The 19519-nt window shown below is 40.5% G+C and overlaps 1 pseudogene; it reads right to left on the bottom strand.

The window, feature by feature from the left end:
• Positions 1 to 1051: 1051 nt before the first annotated feature.
• Positions 1052 to 19519, bottom strand: part of LOC142424058 (transcription initiation factor IIA subunit 2 pseudogene) — a 30422-nt pseudogene continuing 11954 nt past the window's right edge.

Genomic DNA, 19519 nt, shown 5'->3' on the forward strand with positions numbered 1-19519 from the left:
AATTCGGATCATGGTAGTTGGGGGGAGGAAGCATCCAGGATCTTGGGGAAAGCTGTGTTCTTCATCGGTACTACCTCGCACCCTAATTAACCCATCTCCTCTCCTAAACCCCTCTATGAGGGGATCTCCATTGATCTATGTGTCTATATTTATAGGTCAAGTATTAAGGTGGCGGAAGGACCTTGGGCCTCTACTCAAACACTCCCTCAATGCGTGAATACCTTCTTTTATTAAATTGGAACTCTATGATGCTCACTCTCCCGACACAACGGCTGGAACCAAAGTGGGTGAACAAGTAAATGTGGTGAAGAAAGCTGATGGTGCCCGGCTATCAAAAGAGATAGTGACTGGGGTCTTAAAGGCTTGAAGATAAACAAGCGGCCATCTAGCTCAGAAGCAACAAAGTCCACATGGAAGAACACACCAGCCTGTGTGATCGAGTGGTCCCAAAGGGATCAGTTACCAGGCATCAAAGAACAAAAAATCATATCATTGACTGCACACCTCCATGATAGGATCGCTGAAGACAAATGGGTGCATAAGCAAATGTGGTGAAGAAAGCTGATGGTGCCCGGCTATCAAAAGAGATAGTGTCTGGGGTCTTAAAGGCTTGAAGGTGAACAAGCGGCCATCTAGCTCAGAAGCAAAAAAGCCCACATGGAAGAAGCACACTGGCCAGTGCGATCACGAGGTGCCAAGGGACCAGGTATAAGGCATCATGCAAAAAAAACAACGATATAAGTGTGTGTATATATGTGTATATGTATATGTATATATATACCATATTAAATGAAGGAGGAAGTTCAGAGTGGAGACCCAAGGCCCAAGTGTTGACTTTTTTTTAAAGCTCGGTTTCTCCATCTGTAAACTAAAGGTAATGTGAGCGGCTGCAGAGTGATAGGCTTGTTTTCTATGGCGATTCTTTGCGATGATGACACACTATAGTCATTGCTGTATCACTAGAATAAATGCAAACGGTCTCTGCTATGCTTCCCTTTAAAAAGCAAGGAATAATAGCAGAAGACGGCAGGAAAAAGTCATTTCTTCTTAGTCATTCTGTACTAGTAGAGCTAGTATTTTACCATCGCAGTCTACAATTTTCACTTTACACACTTTAATCAACTCTTCTGAATTCAACATCATGCAAAACAAAAGTCCACACACTCTCCCACAATCTGTGCATATTTAGAGTCCCTGAAATGGACTCTGTCCCTGACCCTCTGAACAGAAGGACCATGTGCGAGGCTCATGGGGGTGCTCTGTTGAGACTGTGTGAGTTCATCTGGGCGCTCATGAACACTGCTCCCCAAGGTGGCATTTCTGTATAACGGAGACGCATGACTTGGGTGGAAGAAGTGGTTTGTGTTATTCAGGCTGTTATTGGTGTCCTTTGAGGGAGGAGCATCCCACCGGGGAGTGGACAGACACCGGGCAGCGGGAGCCTACTTCCTCACTCCCTGGTCAGCAGCCTCAAAAACCAGAGTATTTCAAGTTTACCCTGGAGGACATTTGGGGTAAATGCTTGTTCGCGCTGAAAGTGAAGAAGACTTGAAGCACTTGCTGATGGAGATCAAAGACTATAACCTTCAGTGTGGATTGCCTCTCAGAAGTCTTAGCAATATAGTGAAGAGCAGAGAAAATACTGAAGCTGTCAGGTCCTTCGTTTTATTTGGATCCGCAATTAGCACACGTGTTCGCAGCAGGCAAGAAATCAAACAAGGCATTGCATTGGGGAAATCTGCTGGAAAAGATGATTTGCAAATGTTAAAAACCAGAAATGTCACCTACAGGACTAACGTCCACCTGACCCACACCTTGATATTTTCAATCCCCTCGTATGAATCCAAAAGCAGGACACTGAATAAGAAGAGGGAAGAATTGATGGCGTTGAATGTGGCATGGGAAAATAATGTTAAATTAAGCATGGCGTCCCAGAAGAATGAAGAGAAGGTGAGGCTTCTTCTTACATATTTTGGACATGTGGCTAGGCTAGACCAGTCCCTGGAGAAGGATAGCATACTTGACAAAGTAGAGGGCCAATGAAAAAGAAGATCCTTAATGAGATGGATAGACATCATGGCTGGAACAATATCTGACATAGCAATGAATATGAAGATGGTGCAGGATGGGCAGCATTTTGTTCTATTGAACACAGGGTGGCTCTGGGTCAGAAACAACATCAACCAATGGTAGGATGACAGAGAGCAGAGAACCTGGACTTGGAAGAGTCTTTGGGGAGCAGAGATCCTGCCTTCCCCTTGCTTTGAAGGCACATAGCCTACGCCGTCCCAATTTGGACAGCCAGTAAAATGAGTGGAAATGGAAGCCATTCTCCTGGGAAATTCTGTCCATGTGATTATTAAACGTTCTTAAAATCCTGACAGCTCTCTCCTCAGCCACCAGTCAATGGCTGGGCTCCTGTGTTATCTGGTGGATCTGGGGCTAAGAGTTTTGTAAAACAAAACAAAAATGTTCACTGCTGCCACAGAGTTCACTGAACTTAGGGAGCTCCATATTGTGCGGTTATATCGTGCTTTGAGACTCCATGCTCAAGAGAAAGTTTATCTGTAAAAATCTCTTTTAATATGCTCCGCATATCTTTGAGAAATATTGCCACTGTTGAATCTTCATATCCAGTGGTGGAAATAAAAAGTAACTATTTATAGGAATCTTGTGCGCACGACTTGTAAATTATGTGCATATGATCAAATTAGTCTTAGTGATGGTATCTGAGAAGGCTCAGAACTAGCCTTGGGTTTTCCCTAACCCAGCCTGAGCACTCAGCCACTCATGTTTTTATTCACAAAAATGTGGCACCTGGCTACTGTGCGCTGCCACGGCTCATCATGCAGCACTGCTGGGCTCACGAGAAGATGCAGTTCTTTCTCTAGATCGTAGGTCCCTGAACTTTTTTGACCTACTACCCCTTTTTCTGAAACACACACACACACACACACACTCCGCAGCACCGTCCTGGCAGTTAATCATTTTTGTCCTATATCCCATAATCCAGGATGAAGCGTGGGTATCTGTTTTGCAACCCTGGATCGTCACAGCCCTCCCCAGGCCATGAGCAGCATGGCCAACCAAAGGGCAAATTGGAGACCAGCAAATTGGCTTCCCTACATGCCTGCCGTTCTTTCCTCTCTGCTGTGTGGAGGTAACAACGAGTGAAGCAGCAACTTGGCTTTGGCAAAGACTTTGAGTGGTCAATCCCTACTGCTCACTTCCTGGGGGCAGTAGGAGGTTTTCAATGGTCTAAACTACCGTTGTGATGATTTCTCTCCTGCTAGCCGTCCAACTGCAACCATTTCCTTTGACTGCTTCTTCGGAGCGTAGGAAAATCCCACTGGCTCAGTTCAGTTTAGGGAACACATTGTGTTCAGGACCCAAAGGCAGTGTCAACAGGGCCCATAAGGACGTGCATATGGGTCAAGTACTGTAGAGCACACCGGGGGGAGAGGCTGGTTCTGATAGTAATTAAAAGCTAGCAAAAATCTATCAAGTCTTGTTTCCAAATAAATTGTTTTCCCTTAGTTAAGGTCATTCAAACAGAGAAGCCTTTATATAAAGATCAGTCACTTTTTTCATTTATCCGAAAGAGGAGGACCTTCGACAAGATGGATTGGCACAGTGGCTGCATGATGGACCCAAACCTAAAACCCATTACAGAGGCGGCACAGGACCGGGCGGTGATTCATCCTGTTGCACATAGGGTCTCTGTGAGTCAGGACCCCTCGATAGCGCCCAACGGCAGCTTTTAGTCTAATACGACAGACTGGTTATAGCATGAAAAACATTAAGCATGCATTCCTCAGATCTTAGACCTTAACCACAAACTGAAATCCCAGCAGGAATCATTAAATCACAATGTGTGCTCAAAATAACATATTTGAAATAAAAATGTTCCAAGACCTTAAGCTTCAAAATGCCCTCTGACTGTCATCCCATGTGTTTAGACGTCTGGATGTCATTTGGGTTTCCCGGTTACATCAGGGAGAGGCTGGCAGGACCCAGGAGGGAGTCTGAGCTGCAAAGGCCTGTGGGAACATAAAGAGCAAGGCCCCATTCCCTGTGGCCCAGCATGTCAAAGGAATAGTCTGTGTGTGGACACCAAAGTACAGACACGCTGCAAACATCCATAGACCACTGCAGATTTTCACTGAAACATCTGAGAAACAGGAGCAGTAAATACAAGGGGTTCGCTTGGGGGTATGAATGGAGATTCCTTTAGGGAACCGAAGCCAGGGACAAATCAGGGCTTTTCTTCGAAAGGTAGCACAGTCCTTGGGCAGCGGGTTTCAATCCTACAATACAAGGGTGTGTACACATCGAAGTCACTAGAAATACTGTGCACACTTCGGCCCCAAGCGCAGGAAGCTGAGGATTTCTCAGCCACTTCATTCCTGGTTAGGAACTTTAAGGAAACGCAAACTGGCCAATTAGCAAAACCATTGTAGGCATTGAAACATAAAGGACTTTAGAATATACATCTCTATTTCAACCTACTAGATGATTATGACCAGTAGATCAAATACCTTATAGCACTACATACCATCTTATTTACCTAGTGCTGCCATGTCAGAGACACCACAAGTGGATAAGTTTAATATACAGAAATTCATTTGCTTATTGTTTAGGAGAATAGAATTCAGGGTGCTGACTCTAGAAGATAGTTTTTCTTCCATTATTCTAGAAGAAAATCCTTGTCTTTTCAGCTCAGCTGGATGATCTTCATGTATCTGTCTTCCACCATTTCTACTTGCTGGTTTGCATTTAACTGCTTTTCTATTTAAGAGATTGACTCAAAACATACCCCTAGACACCATTAGAATAACAAATATCACCCAATGTGTAATGTCTCAGCTTTGGGTGGTGGCCTCAACCCCTTGCTATACCTTACTGGCAGTAGCCTCACACTTGAGAGCTGAGTCCCAGTTCTTTGAGACCTGGGAGGCTGGGGCTTGAACTTTCAAAGTTGAGTAGAGCCTGCTAATGGTGCTCCTCCCAAACATCTGCTGCTCTCCGGCCTGCTCCAGGTATAAGTTTTTTCTTTTCTCAGAAAGCAATAGCTGTAGCTGCTTTGACCTGTGCCCTTTCTGTAGACTTCCAAGAGGCAGGTAACATTTTTACTTTTCTTCTTTCTCTGTTCCCTTCCATCTAAGTTGTCTACAGTCCTAGTTGGTTAGATTCATCAGTCATAGGTTTCATCTGGTTAATAAAAAATGTGTAGCCATGTCTTTGGTAAGAACTCTAGGATGCATGCACTTCGTTTGTCCAAAGGAATTTTCCAAATCTTTAAACTCTGTTTTAAATTTTGCATAGTTCATTTTCAAATCCATCTCTTTCCACTCACATTTTAGTATAAGCGGCAAAGAGAAACCATGTGACATCTTTTGTTCCCATGTGACATCTTTAAGACCTTGCTTAGAACCATTCTCAGATATCCAAGTTCATTGCTTACAAGTTCTGGTTTCTACCAAACATGTTAACATAATTCAGACAAGCTCTTCTCCACTGCATAAAAAGCACCGCCCTTCCTTCATTGTTCAATCACATGTTCATCATTTTCTCTTCATTTAAAAAATTTTAAGCTTTACCATAAGTTCATATTTCTATTGACATTTCTGCTGCTGGTGCCTGTGTAGTCGCTAAGACAATGGAGAGTTTCTCAAACCTCTCCTCGTTTACTTTAAAGCCCTCACAACAATTGACTTTGACATTCATAAATCTCTCAATAAACTCTTTAAGGAAAACTAGGCTTTTACTATTAGGTGACTCAAAACTCTCCCACTCTCTACCTGTATTCAATATAAAAATCTCTTCCACATTAGGTATCTGTTAAAACAGGACCCCATTCTCCTACTAAATTCTGTGTTAATGATCTAGTGCTGCTATAACATAAATACAAGACTGGACTAGATGTCTGACTTTAGGGTGCCCGCACTGACAGTTTTGGAGGAAGATAGAAGCTCCTGTTCCTAGGAAAACTTCACACTTCATAGAATATGGTAATAACTGCAAACACAGGGAATCCAGGACAGATGATCCCTTCAGCACCAGTGGTGAGAGTGGCGATGCCTGGAGGGTGGAGAGAATGTGGGGTAGAAAGTGGGAACCAATCACAAGAATCTACATATAGCCTCCTCACTGGGAGTTGGACAGCAGAGAAGAGGACAAGGGGGAGTTGGACAGCAGATAAGAGGGACAGTGTAACATATGACAAAATAATAATAATTTATGAATTCTGAAGGGTTCAGGAGGGAGGGGAAGTGGGAAGGGAGGGGGAAAATGAGCAGCAGATATTAAGGGCTCAAGTAGAAGGCAAATGTTTTGAGAATGATGATGGCAGAAAATGTACATATGTGCTTGACACAATGGATTTATGTACGGATTGTGATAAAGAATTGTTTGAGCCCCCGATAAAATGATTTAAATGAACAAATAAATAAACAAACAATTACTTTCTGATTTTGATGGCTGATTATTTACAGTGTACCAGATTAAAACCCAATAATCAAAGCTGAGTGCAGTACAGGTTTCCCATCCCCCTACCGTGCTAAAAGAGGCTTGATGGCGCAGTGGATCACTGGGACTGCTAGCCACAAGGTCAGTTTTCCCAATCACCAGCCTGTTCTCAGGGAGAAAATAGGACCTGTTACTCCCATAAAGCATTAGAGTCTTGAAAACTCACAGGGGAAGTTCCACTCTGCCCTGTATGGTATTAGGAGTCAGAATTAACTCCATGACAGTGAGTTTTGATTTTTGGTACCAAAGGAGTTAAGATGATGAAAGAACCAGAAACCATCTTTTTTTTTTAAAAAAGGAATTCTTAAAGGAACTAGATTAGGCAACAAAACAACAAAAAGAGAGAGAAACTATTTTGTCCTGCCCTGAAGGACAGAGCAAGAGCAAAGAAATGATAAAACCCAGGCTTCACACTAATATGAAAAAATCTTCTACCAGAGTTTTCAGAAAAGCAAGGATACTTTTCAGGAGTGAAACATGCAGTCCTTTCATGTTTCACAATGAACAGGTGAGCACCTGTCAAGGATCTCTAGGGATATTTCTGATTTAGGTCAGGTGGACCAGATGGGCTCCGATGTTCCTCTAAATGTTGAATTCAAAGACTTAAAATGACCCATGAAGTACTGTGGCTACTTTCCATGTTGACATGCTGTGGAAAGAAATAAAAAATTGCTGGTCACTTGGTCTGCAGGATGAGCTCTCTAAGTTGGCAAGTGAAGATACTATAAACATTTTCTTGCTTTGCTCCATACTTGTACAAACAGATGTGTTTTTACTGGACTAATATAAATAAGTGCTTATTAACAAATGGACCACTTGTCCTTGACCCTGAGTAACCAAACAAAAATTTCCACCCAAATGCTTAAGTCCAGTTGTTATTCTTAGACTTTAACCAATTTTAAAAAAATAGGAGTTCACTTTTTATCTTAATTCTTAACTACAAAAAAAATAAATGCTGGTAGAAAAAAAAATGCAGCCATAGCACTTTCCAGGTAAGAGTCAGGAGGTAAATGTAGTAAGGCATATAACATTGTTGTTAACAGTGAAAACGATCATTTCATGGAAGCTCTCAGCTGCACAGTTCCAAGAAACATAAACATAGAAGGCACTACATGGATCTGTCCAGGAGCCTGGGATGATTGAGGGTTAGGTCACTGACAATATGGTAGACAACTATTTAGCAGATGAATCAAGGGTGGATATAAGGGTCATTTCTACCAAATGATACCCACTTTCCAAAAGAAAGTAGATCTATTGCTTATTCGGTAGTCTGAAAGACAGACTCTCTCACAAACTAGGATTATTCTACAAGAATTGTAACACGAGCACTATTTTAATATTCCCACTGCCTTTAGAACAGATGACCTAATTGCAGTAGTTTGTGGTCCACAGTGATACCACAAAGGTCTTCAATAACCACTTGACAAGTCCAAGCAGCTTGATCAAAGTGCAGGAGTAGAGACAAAGCTAGGTGCAGCGTAACAGATCAAACTGACATCATCAAATACATCTTCATATGGTTAGAATTTCACGCATCTCATAGAATTAAGATAATTTCCTACTGAGCTGGAAAGACTTCACGTAAGAATAGAAAAATAGACATTTGAAATGGGAAGTTGTAACAATAGCAAGCAGATGGAACTGGTAGATCTTTTCTAAAGCATTCAATCATTTTCCACAAATGATTTAAAACAGATCCTCATGATACGTGAGCTTGCAAATCTTCATCACAACAATTTTCCAGTAAACAATATTTTCACGCAACTTGTACTATTGCATCATAGTTTGGAGATTACATTTAGGGAAGTAAGTGGAGGTGTTAGATTATGGTTTTCCAGCTGGAAATCCTCAAATTAACTTTCTTTGCATCTTAGTATAAGAAAAGGTTTGTACATCTGTTTAGAAAGAGCATTTGACTAGAGAGTAGAGGATGTGGACTTAGGTGCCTTTCTTTACTAGATAATGTTGGTCTTTCAGTGTGCCGTACCATGGCGACATGTGTGTAGCTAAATAGGGAAAGCTATGCCACCAGTCCAGGATTTCACATGCTAGCAGGGTCATTTACATTGGACAGATTTCAGTAGCGCTGCTAAACAGGATATCAGAAAGCTAAAACTTGTCTGTCAGTTTGGTGTACTGTGGAAGCTTGTGTGTTGCTGTGAAGCTGGATGTTATGGCACGGACATTACAAATGCCAGCAGGGTCAACCAAAGTGAACAGGCTCCACTGGAGTGTCCAGGCAAAGAATAGACTATGAAGGAACCAGCAGCCCATGTGGGAGGAAGTAGCCCATGGAAACCTTATTCATAACTTGGAAACATTATGAGACATTGAAGGCCTAATTAGTGAAAGCAGAACATGATCAGAGACAGTGCCAAATGATGGCCCCTTGGGTGAGAAGGGATTCAAAATGTGCCTGAGGAGGAGCTGCTTTCTCAAAGCATATTAGACCATGGGGACATGAATGGAGTAAAGCCTGGTAGTTAGAGCCTTTGAGACCTACATTTGCTGGTGGGGTACAACTCAAAATGAGAATAAACAGAAGTAAAAATCAAATAATTGGAGTCCCTAATAAAATGTAAAAAAAGAAAAGGAAAGAAAAGAAAATGATTAGGGCAAAGAATGTACAGATGTGCTTTATACAATTGATGTATATATATGTATGGATTGTGATAAGAGTTGTATGAGCCCCTAATAAAACGTTTTTAAAAAATCAAATAATTGGAAGTTGGAATATGCAAAATATGAATCTAGGAAAATTGGAAGTACTAAAAAATGAAATGGAAAGCATAAAGATCGATAGGTATCCTAGGCATTTATGAGCTGGAATGGGGTGGTATTGTCTATGTTGAATCAGAAAAGCATTAGGTTTATTGTACCAGGTTGGACACTCTCAAGAGAAATGCTGGTGCTGTCACTGTCAAAAAGGACATTTCAAGATCTATTTTGAAGTAAAATGCTGTCTGTGATATTATTACATCTATCTGCCTTCAAAGAAATCCAATCAATACAGCTCACTCAAATTTATGCCACGAAAGCTAGTGATGGGGAAACTGAAGAATTCTACCAATAACTTCAGTCAGAAATTGATCAAATATGCAATCAAGAAGCATTGATAATTGTTGGCAATTGGAATGCAAAAGTTGGAAAACAGTGAAAAGGAACAGAGTTGGAAAATATGGTATTGGTTTTAGAAACACTATTGCAAAAGTAACCACTTGTTCATGACAATACTGTTTTTCAGCAATATAAAAGACAGTGATACACATGGTCTTCTCCAAATGAAATACACAGAAATCACTATGACTGATTCTGTAGGAAGAGAAGATGGAGAAGCTCAATATTAGCAGCTAAAACTAGACCCAGGACTGACTGCGGATCAATTCCTCATATGTAAGTTGGATAAAATTAAAAGAAGCTCACAAAAGCCAGAACACAACCTTGAGTCCATCACACCTGAATTTTGAGAATATCTCAAGGACAGATTTGCTGCATTGAACACTAATGACAGAAGACCTGGTGAACTGTGAGAGAACATCAAGAACATCCTTCATGAAGAAAGCAAAAGGTCATTAAAGCACAGGAAACAAAGAAAAGATCAAGGTGATTGTTAGAGAAGGCGCTGAAAGTTGGTCTTAAGCATAGAGTAGCAGAAGTACATGAAAGAAAAGATGAAGTCAAAGTCCTGGCCAGAAATTTTCAAAGGGCAGCTCAAGAAGACAATGTGAAATATTATAATGAAATGTGAAAAGACGTAGGGTTAGTGTGGTAGTTACATAATCTCTTGTCAAATTGAGGGTATTAAGATTGAAGGAGTGGAGTCTATCCTATCAATCAGGTCACAGCTTGATGATCTCCTGTGGAGGTACAACCGAGATAAAAAGCTCACTGGAGGCCAGACCCACTCTCTCTCTCTGCCTTCCCTTTCTTGCTGTTGAGACTCTCAGAGAGCTGGAGAAGCCACCTGGAGATCCACACCAGTGCTGAGATGCTTCCACTCCCACTGGAACCACAACTTTCCACCCACTGGCCTGTGATCTTCCTGCATTCAGAATCATTGCATGTGCTGCATGAGTCTGAGAGGAATTTATGGACTCGTATCAGACATATGGGCTAATATTGGACTTACGGACTTGATTTAGACTGGGATATTTTCTCAATATACAATTACTCCTTGATATAAAGCTCTTTCTTACACATACACGAGTGTCTCTGGATTTGTCAACTCAGACTAACACATTATGGTACCTTGGGAGTGGGCTACTAGAGAAAGAAATCATAAGATTGAGAGGATGCTTGTTTGACCTCTGTATCACAGTAGTTTTGTCCCTTTTTCTAGCTGGAGCTCAGATAGGGCCACACCATTTACTCAGTTGTTTTCTGGAAAGAACATGGGAAGTTAAAGTTTTTATTCCTAAAATTGTCTTTGTTCATTCCTGTCTGAAATGGCAAAAATGAATGTGATATGTGCAGATTTTGAGCTCGGGGGTGAAATCTCCCGTTGAGCATTTACTAAGAGACCATGCTGCTTAGTCAAACTAGCTGACAGAAGACACAGCCCTGGTGTGATGCAGTCAGAGGTCTAAGGCCGTATTTCATATCAATGGAATAGTTTAGATAAGAAGATATCATTTAAATAAGTTTATATACGATAGTTTAGATAAGAATAAAGATAAGATAGATAAGGATTGAACTTGACTGTTTTAAGAATTGAGTAGGCAGTGCTAGGTTTATACTATTCTCTTCTGACTGTTGCTATTGATCTAATGATTGATAAAAATGATGATTGGAAAGTAAAAATAAAATGTTTTTAAGCTTACTTTCCTTCAGTCATTAAATTGGATAAATGGGTATAGGGCACCCCTGCAAAGAAGGCCCTTAAAAGATAAGCCCCACCCAGTATTTTGAATGCTCAGGACATTCGAATTTCAAGAGACTTGCCTAGGGGGCTATTGACAGACTGAAGAAAGCAAAGAACCCCTTGTCTTTTTGAATTGTGAACTAGTGGTTTGTGCTTGGAGCTGGAAAAATCTGGAGCCATGATGGACCTCTTCTCTCTAGGACTGAACATTAAAGGGAGCCAGTGGGCAGCCTGAAATGCTTGTTAATGTGACCACCTGGATCCACTTGTTGAGTGGAAGTGGGAGAAATGCAGCCATAGAGAGACAGGTGGACTCTGACCACTGACACCTATGGACCTGGTTCACAGGGATTATAGGAAAAGACGAGAGAAGGTTGACTGGTCTGAAGTTCATGGCCTAGCCCACGGTGGCTAGGGTTGATGAGAATTTGTGACAGGGCCCATGGTCAAAAGACAAGGCGGTCAATGATCATGCTGGTGAGGTTAAGTGAAATGGCCCACATTAAGTTGATGAGAACTCGACCAGATAAAAATAAGATTTTGAGCCTATGAATTGGTGCATGTTGCTGCTGACTTTATGGACAGCCTGTCCTGATTTGACTTTGCTTCCGGATGTGAACTCACCATATTCCAACTGAAATGAAGATTCTTCACATCAAAGAACATGCTTGCCTCCTCAGAGCACAGGGTTGATATAAGTGGGCAGTATAGAAATTGGATACCCAAGAGTGGGGGCATAAAGGTATGAAGTGATTGGCTTACAAACTTTCATAGGTGTTTATAGAATTATAGGATTATAATGTAGGTGTTCACATAACTAAAAATTGTTAGGTATAGAGTATTTTTCTTTATTTCACTTATAGAATATTATATTTAAATAAGATTGGCACATTTTGAATTGTATGAATTTTAGTTTTATCCTTTTAGGCATAGATATGATTTTGCTCTTGTTTTATTTAATAATATGTATGGCTAAAGAGTTGTGTAAAGGTGTCAAGTTGATCTCTCGTTTTGATCTCTTGACTGTTGCTTCCAGGAGCATTGTTTGTGGATATGAGCAAGACAAAATTCTCGACAATTTCAACCTTTACCCTTTGATCATGATGTCACCTATTGGTGCACGTGTCAGGATTTTGGTCTTGTTGGCATTACGTTTTAATGCACAGCGAAGGCGGGATCGTTATCAGTCAGCGCTTCAAGTCCTTTTCACTTTCCGCAGGCAAAGTTGTGTCATACCTGCTTATCTCAGGTTGTGAGCAAGCCTTCCTCCAAAGCTAATGCCACATCCTTCTTCATATACTCCAGCTCCTGTGATTGTGTGCTCACCATACAGATTGAATAAGGATGCTTAAAGGTTACAACCCTGTCCCACACCTTTCCTTATTTTAAACCATACAATATTCCCTTGTTCTGTTCACACAACTGACATGTACAAGTTCCACAGGAGCACAGTGAAATGTTCTGGAATTCCTGTTCTTCTCAAGTTTAGCCATAGTTTGTTATGATCCTAACAATCAAAAGCTTTAGCATCATCAATAAAACTCAAGCAAAGATCTTTCTGGTATTTTTTGCTTTGAACTCCAGTGGCCCTCATCCCTCAAATACTTTGCAAATATTTGAAATACTGGTGATACATGTTCTAGCATCAAAGCGGCATGCAAGACCCCACAGTATGACACCATTAACAGATGCATCGTGGACATTAGTGTAATCTATCTTTATGTGCGCATGTTATTTCATTAAAATGAGAACATACAATATTCTTTGCACATGTGGTTGACATATTTCACCCAGCATGGGTGTGATATACTTGAGATTCACTGTGGTCCTCCGTTAATGGGCACATCCATAATGTTCTCCAGGAGTCTTGGTGGTGCAGTGATTCGAGCTGGAGTGACACTCCAAGGTCAGCAGTTTGAAACCACAAGCTTCTCCTCTAGATACAGGAATGGCTTTCTACTCCTGTAAAAGTTTCAGTCCCCTAAACTCGCAGGAGCCATTCGATCTATAGGGTTGCTATGAAACAGCATCTATTCAGTAGTAGTGAACATGTAATTTTCTCCAGACTTATTCCATTCCTTCATTAAAGGGAGATTATCTTTTGCTGTTGTGAATAGTGTTGCAACAAACATAAATGTGTATGTGTCTGTTTGTCTCTTTTCTATTAGATTCCTAGGGTATACACTGAGGTGTATACTTGCGTGATTTTATGGCAGTGATAGCTCTAATTTTTTTTTTCAGGAACCGAGAGATGGTTTTTCATAAGGGCTATACCTGGCAACAATCAATAAGAGTTATAATTTCTCCATATCTCCCCATCCAACACTTGATGTTTTTGCTCTTCTTTCAATGCTAACATCATATTAAAAATGAAATTGCATTTGGGTTTGATCTATAATTTGCTGGTGGTTATCAAGACTGGACATCTTTTCATGTGTCTGTTGTTCATTTGAGTACCTTCTTTGGTGAAGTGTTTATCTGTGTCTTTTGTCCAGTTTGTTATTGGTTTATTTCCTTGTTGTTAAGTTGTAATTTGATAACTTAAAAGTGCACTATATACAAGTGTGTAACACCCCCCCCACCCATCACACACACACAAGAGAAAAAAGCTCCGCTGGGAAGAGTTTTCATAGAACACATTTTTCCCACTAGGCAAGCATTGAGGACCTCGCTCCGAGTTACTGCACCCAGTGGTGTCACCTGGGAAGGTTCTCTCTGGTCACAGAGAAATTTTTCACAAATGCAGTTTCACTGGAACCTTATTTTTTGTGAGGGCCTGTTTAAGAGAACAGTGTGTGGCTGTGAAATTTTGTTTCTTACTTTGTAAAAATGCTTCAGAAACTGTTGTGATGTTGAACACAGCTTACAAGGACAGCACTGTGAGAAAAACTCAACTGTATAAGTGGTTTTCTTGTTTCGAAAAAGGTGAAATGTCGATTGATGACAAGCCTTGTTCTGGACATCTGTCAACTTCCCAATCAGATGAAAATGTTGGAGCATAGTGCATTTGGAGTCCATTCCACCAGGTCAACCTGCTAAGCAAGCTTTGTATTCAGAAATTCTGAAAAGATAGCATAATAGTGAGCAGCATAAAAGAATTGATTTGTGGCAGATGGGGGACTGGTTTTGCCACCACGACAAGGCACCTGCCCATGCAGCCATCTCAGTGCACCAGTTTTGGGTAAAAAATCAGCATGCCTCTCTTGCCCAACACACCTTACTTACCTGACCTCAATCTGTGTGACTTCTTTTTGTTTCTGCTAATGAAGACTGACATGAGAGGCAATGATCTGGCAATAAAGAAAGATGAAGAAAAAATTGAGGGTGGTATTGTCACCAACAGATGAGTTTGAAAAATGTTTCCAAGAATGGAATAGCTGATTTGACAGGTGTATTAGGTGTAATGGAGAGTACTTTGAAGGTGATAGGTTGTTTTGTAGAAAAAATTTAAAACACAGCTTTGAAAAAAAATCTGATTTGGGGGAGATACTCCTCATATTTTAAATATTAGATCTTTATAAATTATATCATTCCCAAAATTTCCCCCAATCTATAGATTGTCTCTTTACTTTTTAAAACATTTTCTTTTGATAAACTTTTATGAGATCCCAGTTGTCTATTTTGTTTCTTGTTGCTCATTGAGTTAGTCTGGGCATCCCCGAGAAACAAATTTATAGACACTCATATGTGTATCAGAAAGAGCGTTGGATACAAAAAACTTACATTGAGAAAACATCCCAACCTAGTTCAGATCAAGTTCCTAAGTCTGATATTAGCCCATACCGTATGTCCTATACCAATCTGTAAAGTCCTCTTCAGACTCACGAAACACATGCAATGATGCCAAATAAAGGAAGATCACAGACCAATGGATAGAAAGTCTTGTGGATCCAGTGGAGGTGTAAGCTTCTCAGCGCTAGCAGGGGTCTCCACATGGTTTCTCTAACTCCAGAGCTCTGTCTGCCATCAGCATAGGTCCATGTGTCTTGTCAGTAGAGAGTCTCTCAGGGAGAGTGTCCCACCTCCAGCAAGCTATTTATCTCCTTTGCGCCTCCAAATGAGGTCATCAAGCTGAGACCTGATTGACAGGCTAAAATCTACCCCTTTCACTCGTAAGTCTCAAATTAACAAGATTATGTAACTACCACACTCAAGTTCTTGTGTTTGATGATTTATTCGTGAAAAATTAGGTCCCAAAGCTTGCTTTCTTTACTTTCTTCCAAGAATTGTTTTAGATTTAGGTAGTTAATTAATCTTGAATTAATTTTTGTGTATGGTACGGTAAGGTCTGGATCTTGTTTGAGAAATCAAGTTTTGTCGGCACCAACTTTTGAAGGTGTTAGTCCTTCTCCTTTACATCCTTATTGCAGTAAGATCTAAAACAAAATATAACTGACTAAATGTTAAAGTCGTTACATGTATAGTACATACATAGTACATACAATTGCTTTTTACAAAGGTAGGAGTCACTAGAATACAAGAAGGCAAGAAGTGCATGTACTTTGGGAGGTGGGGCCGGGGAGAAAGGCAATGTCAGATGCAATGACAATGGAGGCTCGGTACTTTATGAGATAATAGGAGGGCCTTTTCAATTCTCACCTAAAAAATAGACAAAAAATGTGCCCTATCATTGCTCTGCCTCTCAATTAAACTGCTTACTATGTACCCAAAAAAAGCAAAAGCAACGTGCTTCCTAAGGAAAAGTGTAGAATTAGGATTCTTCTCTAGTTTATGACCATACACCAATGCATAATGCACAATAAAGTGAGGGAGTAGCATGCATAAAGTTCTCAGGACCATTGGACCTTGGGGAATTTACTGACACTTCAGATTTCCTTGTCTCCCGAACAACAGGATTGTCAGTAATCTGAGGATCAAATGAGAAGTTTGTAGAATATTATATATTCTATAAACTAGCACTATATATAGGTTGCCACTATGATTGTGATTATTAGAGAAGAGTGACGAGATGGTGATAAACTATGTTCCTTATTTCACTGATGTCATTTTTTTTCCCTGATAACGTGAGGCTGTAACCTTAAAGAAAAGGACAAAGCATAGGAAGACTACTGTCTGTTTGTCAGGTAGAGAGTAACTAAATTTAACAAGTTTTAGATTTAATTCAATGGTTTTAATCCAATTAGTGGCAAGATACTGGATTCCTCTGTCACTCTAAAAATGCATTTGGGAAATTATATGTAAATGAGAACCCAAGTAAAACTGCTTCTCGCATCTAAGCCGACTTTTCCTGGTTGAACGGCTTTTTAGAATCACATTAAAGCCTATCCATTATTTTAATATCGAAGGCCAGCTTCTCACAGACTCATCCACCCAGGGAGTCCTCGCCATCAGCTCTGAGAGCTAAGGGGGCCTGGAGCTCTTGGAATTGCTGAGAATCAACGTGATGATCTCTAGCAGAGCAAAGTGTGTTCACACCATCTGTGTCCTTATGAAGAGAGAGTGTAATAAAGAATGCTAGTAAAGACGAAACCTTGTGCTACGAGAGAGCAACTGAACATAGAACTCTCTTCTCTGTGGTTCGTGAAACATACACAAACAGAGAGCCAGATACACACGCACACATATTCACACATCCAAATACACAAACACGCACACCTGTTGGCACATGTCGCAACGTTAAAGTGGGAAGCCGAATTTCCCACCTTTTCTCCTATGCCTCTGCTTGCAGTTCTTTGAATAATAAGCCTCTATGACCCCACGTCTTAGAAATGAAATGTCCTCATTTTAATTAGTGTGCTACACATCACAACCCTTGTGTTATATATATTAAAAAGTCACACTTCTATAATATGCTCCCGTGGTAATCTTCTGAAACAAGCCCCAGAGTTTCCATTTACCCCTTTATCAGAGTTACAATGCATGGACTTCTGAGCTTCAACAAATAACTAAATTCTCTCAGTTCCCCTGCCCTGTTCTTAGCAAGAAGTCAATGTGCAAGAGTACATTAAGAAGTATTGCTACATGATCTTAGAACACTGTATTGAACAAAGATAAAAAATTTGAAACTATTGTACCTCAACGTACCCTTCCATCGAGGTCTATGTACATCTGAAGGCAGTGTTTCCATTTCTAATCCTCGCCTAAAGATTTTTGCAATGCTGCGCTCTTTGGTTTGCAGCAAGTCTTGTAGAAAAACTCCTGCCACTCTGGAAGAATGTTCAGGTTCATTGCCAGCAGGGAAAAAAATTCCTCAGTGCAATTTTCCTGGCCTCTTTAACACCAATGCAATTTTGAATTTTCTTAAAATTTCTTTATAAGCCCCTGTGATTGTCTTATGTCTGTCACGGAAATCTATGAAGGTTACCCCTTTGAAATCCAAAAACTTCTCTCCATAAAATTCTGAGTTTAAATGAATGTGCAGTGCAAAGCAGATCCCCCCAGAAGACACTATTTTGATGGACTTGACTTTTTAATGGTCTCTAAAAAGATGAAGGTACATATATTATGGAAATAACTTATCTGTTGCCAGCTACTGATCATAGAGACATGTTAAACATGTCTTGTTTGAGATAAACTCATGTATATATGAAGTAGAATCTAAGTAGCAATACTTTCTTGACTTACCCTACTGTGTTAGTTGACTTGGACTACTCATGCTAATAAAGAGCACATGACGCAGAAATAATTCAAAGAAGCCAATACAAAAGCAGTTTATATTTATGACTGGTATATGTTAAAGGGCACCTATCCACCACTTTGAATCTATCTTTGACATTTGGAAATATAAATGAATTTTTGTTGTCTCAACCTCTCCCACTTCAATATGTGGAATTTTCTAGTCTGCAGTTAACCTAGTTTCAATATCTTTTTCCATTTTTCTTCCTCTATTAATTCAGTGAATTGGTTGGGAGAAGAAGGAGAACTATGTAAATTATGCTCCCTCAGGCCAAACTCTTTGCCCTTCAACTGGTCCCCAACCTTCACTGCCTTTGAGTAAATTCCTATTCATAGTGAACTTAACCTAATTTCCTCATCTTCTTGCATTTTTCATCCTCTACCAAGTTTTTCCCCAGAGTCTCTTCTGACATTCATTTGGGTCTTATATTAGTCTGGGAACATTAGAGAAACAAATCCACAGAAACTCATGTATAAGAGAGAGTGTTCTATAAAGGTTAAGTGCACATCAAGAAAACATCCCAACTCAGTACTGCTCAAGCCCACAAGTCCAACATTAACCCATATGTCCGACACCAGTCCACAAAGTCCTGCTCCATCTCTCACAAAACACACACTATGTGACACTGACTGCAAGAGGAAATCCGAATCAGTGAACGTGTAAGCATCTCAGCACTGGCAGGGGTCTCCACATGACTGCTCCAGCATCCAGGGCTGCATCAGGGTAGGTCCATGTGGCTCCTCCTTGGGGATGTCTTGCAGGAAGTGAGTCTTGTCAGCTGAAGCAGGGAACTGGCTAAGGCAACTGCACCCTGGTCCAACCATCACAAAGCAAGAGACCCGAGAACAAGAAAGGTGAGGCTCACTGAACCATTTATCTCACCGCCCTTCAATTAACCCATGTGTTTATTGGCCAGGTTGACACAATAAACAAACTCTCTCAGGTCTTTTCTATCTTTCCTGTCTTTTTAATGACCTTTTGTTTTCTTCATTAATGATGTTCTTGATGTCCTCCCTCAGCTTATGAGGTCTTCCATCATTAATGTTCAATGCAGCAAATTTGTTCTTGAGATGTTCTTGAAATTCAGGTGGGATAGACGTAAGGTTGTATGATGTCTCTTGTGAACTTCTCTTAATTTTCTTCAACTTCAACATGAACTTACATATGAAGAATTGATTGTTTCATAAGTAGCACCTGGCCTGACTTTGGCTGCTAATTTTGAGCTTCTTTGTGTCTCCTCACACAAAGAGTTAATTGCCTCATATGCATGAGAAAGTATGACCTTGAATAAGAAGAATGGAGGCGTTTGAGTTATCTTAACTTGTAAAGGGTATGGCATGCAAAGCAATGGCATGCAAAGCAAACAAACAAACACATCTGTCATGGAAGAAGTACCACCACAATGCTCCTTGCAGGCAAGGCTGGTTAAAATTTGTGTCAGATACTTTGCACATGTTGTCAGGAGAGACCAGTCATTGGAGAAAGACATCATG

This window comes from Tenrec ecaudatus, chromosome 13 (genome assembly GCF_050624435.1).
Source record: "Tenrec ecaudatus isolate mTenEca1 chromosome 13, mTenEca1.hap1, whole genome shotgun sequence".
Classification (NCBI taxonomy): Eukaryota; Metazoa; Chordata; class Mammalia; order Afrosoricida; family Tenrecidae; genus Tenrec; species Tenrec ecaudatus.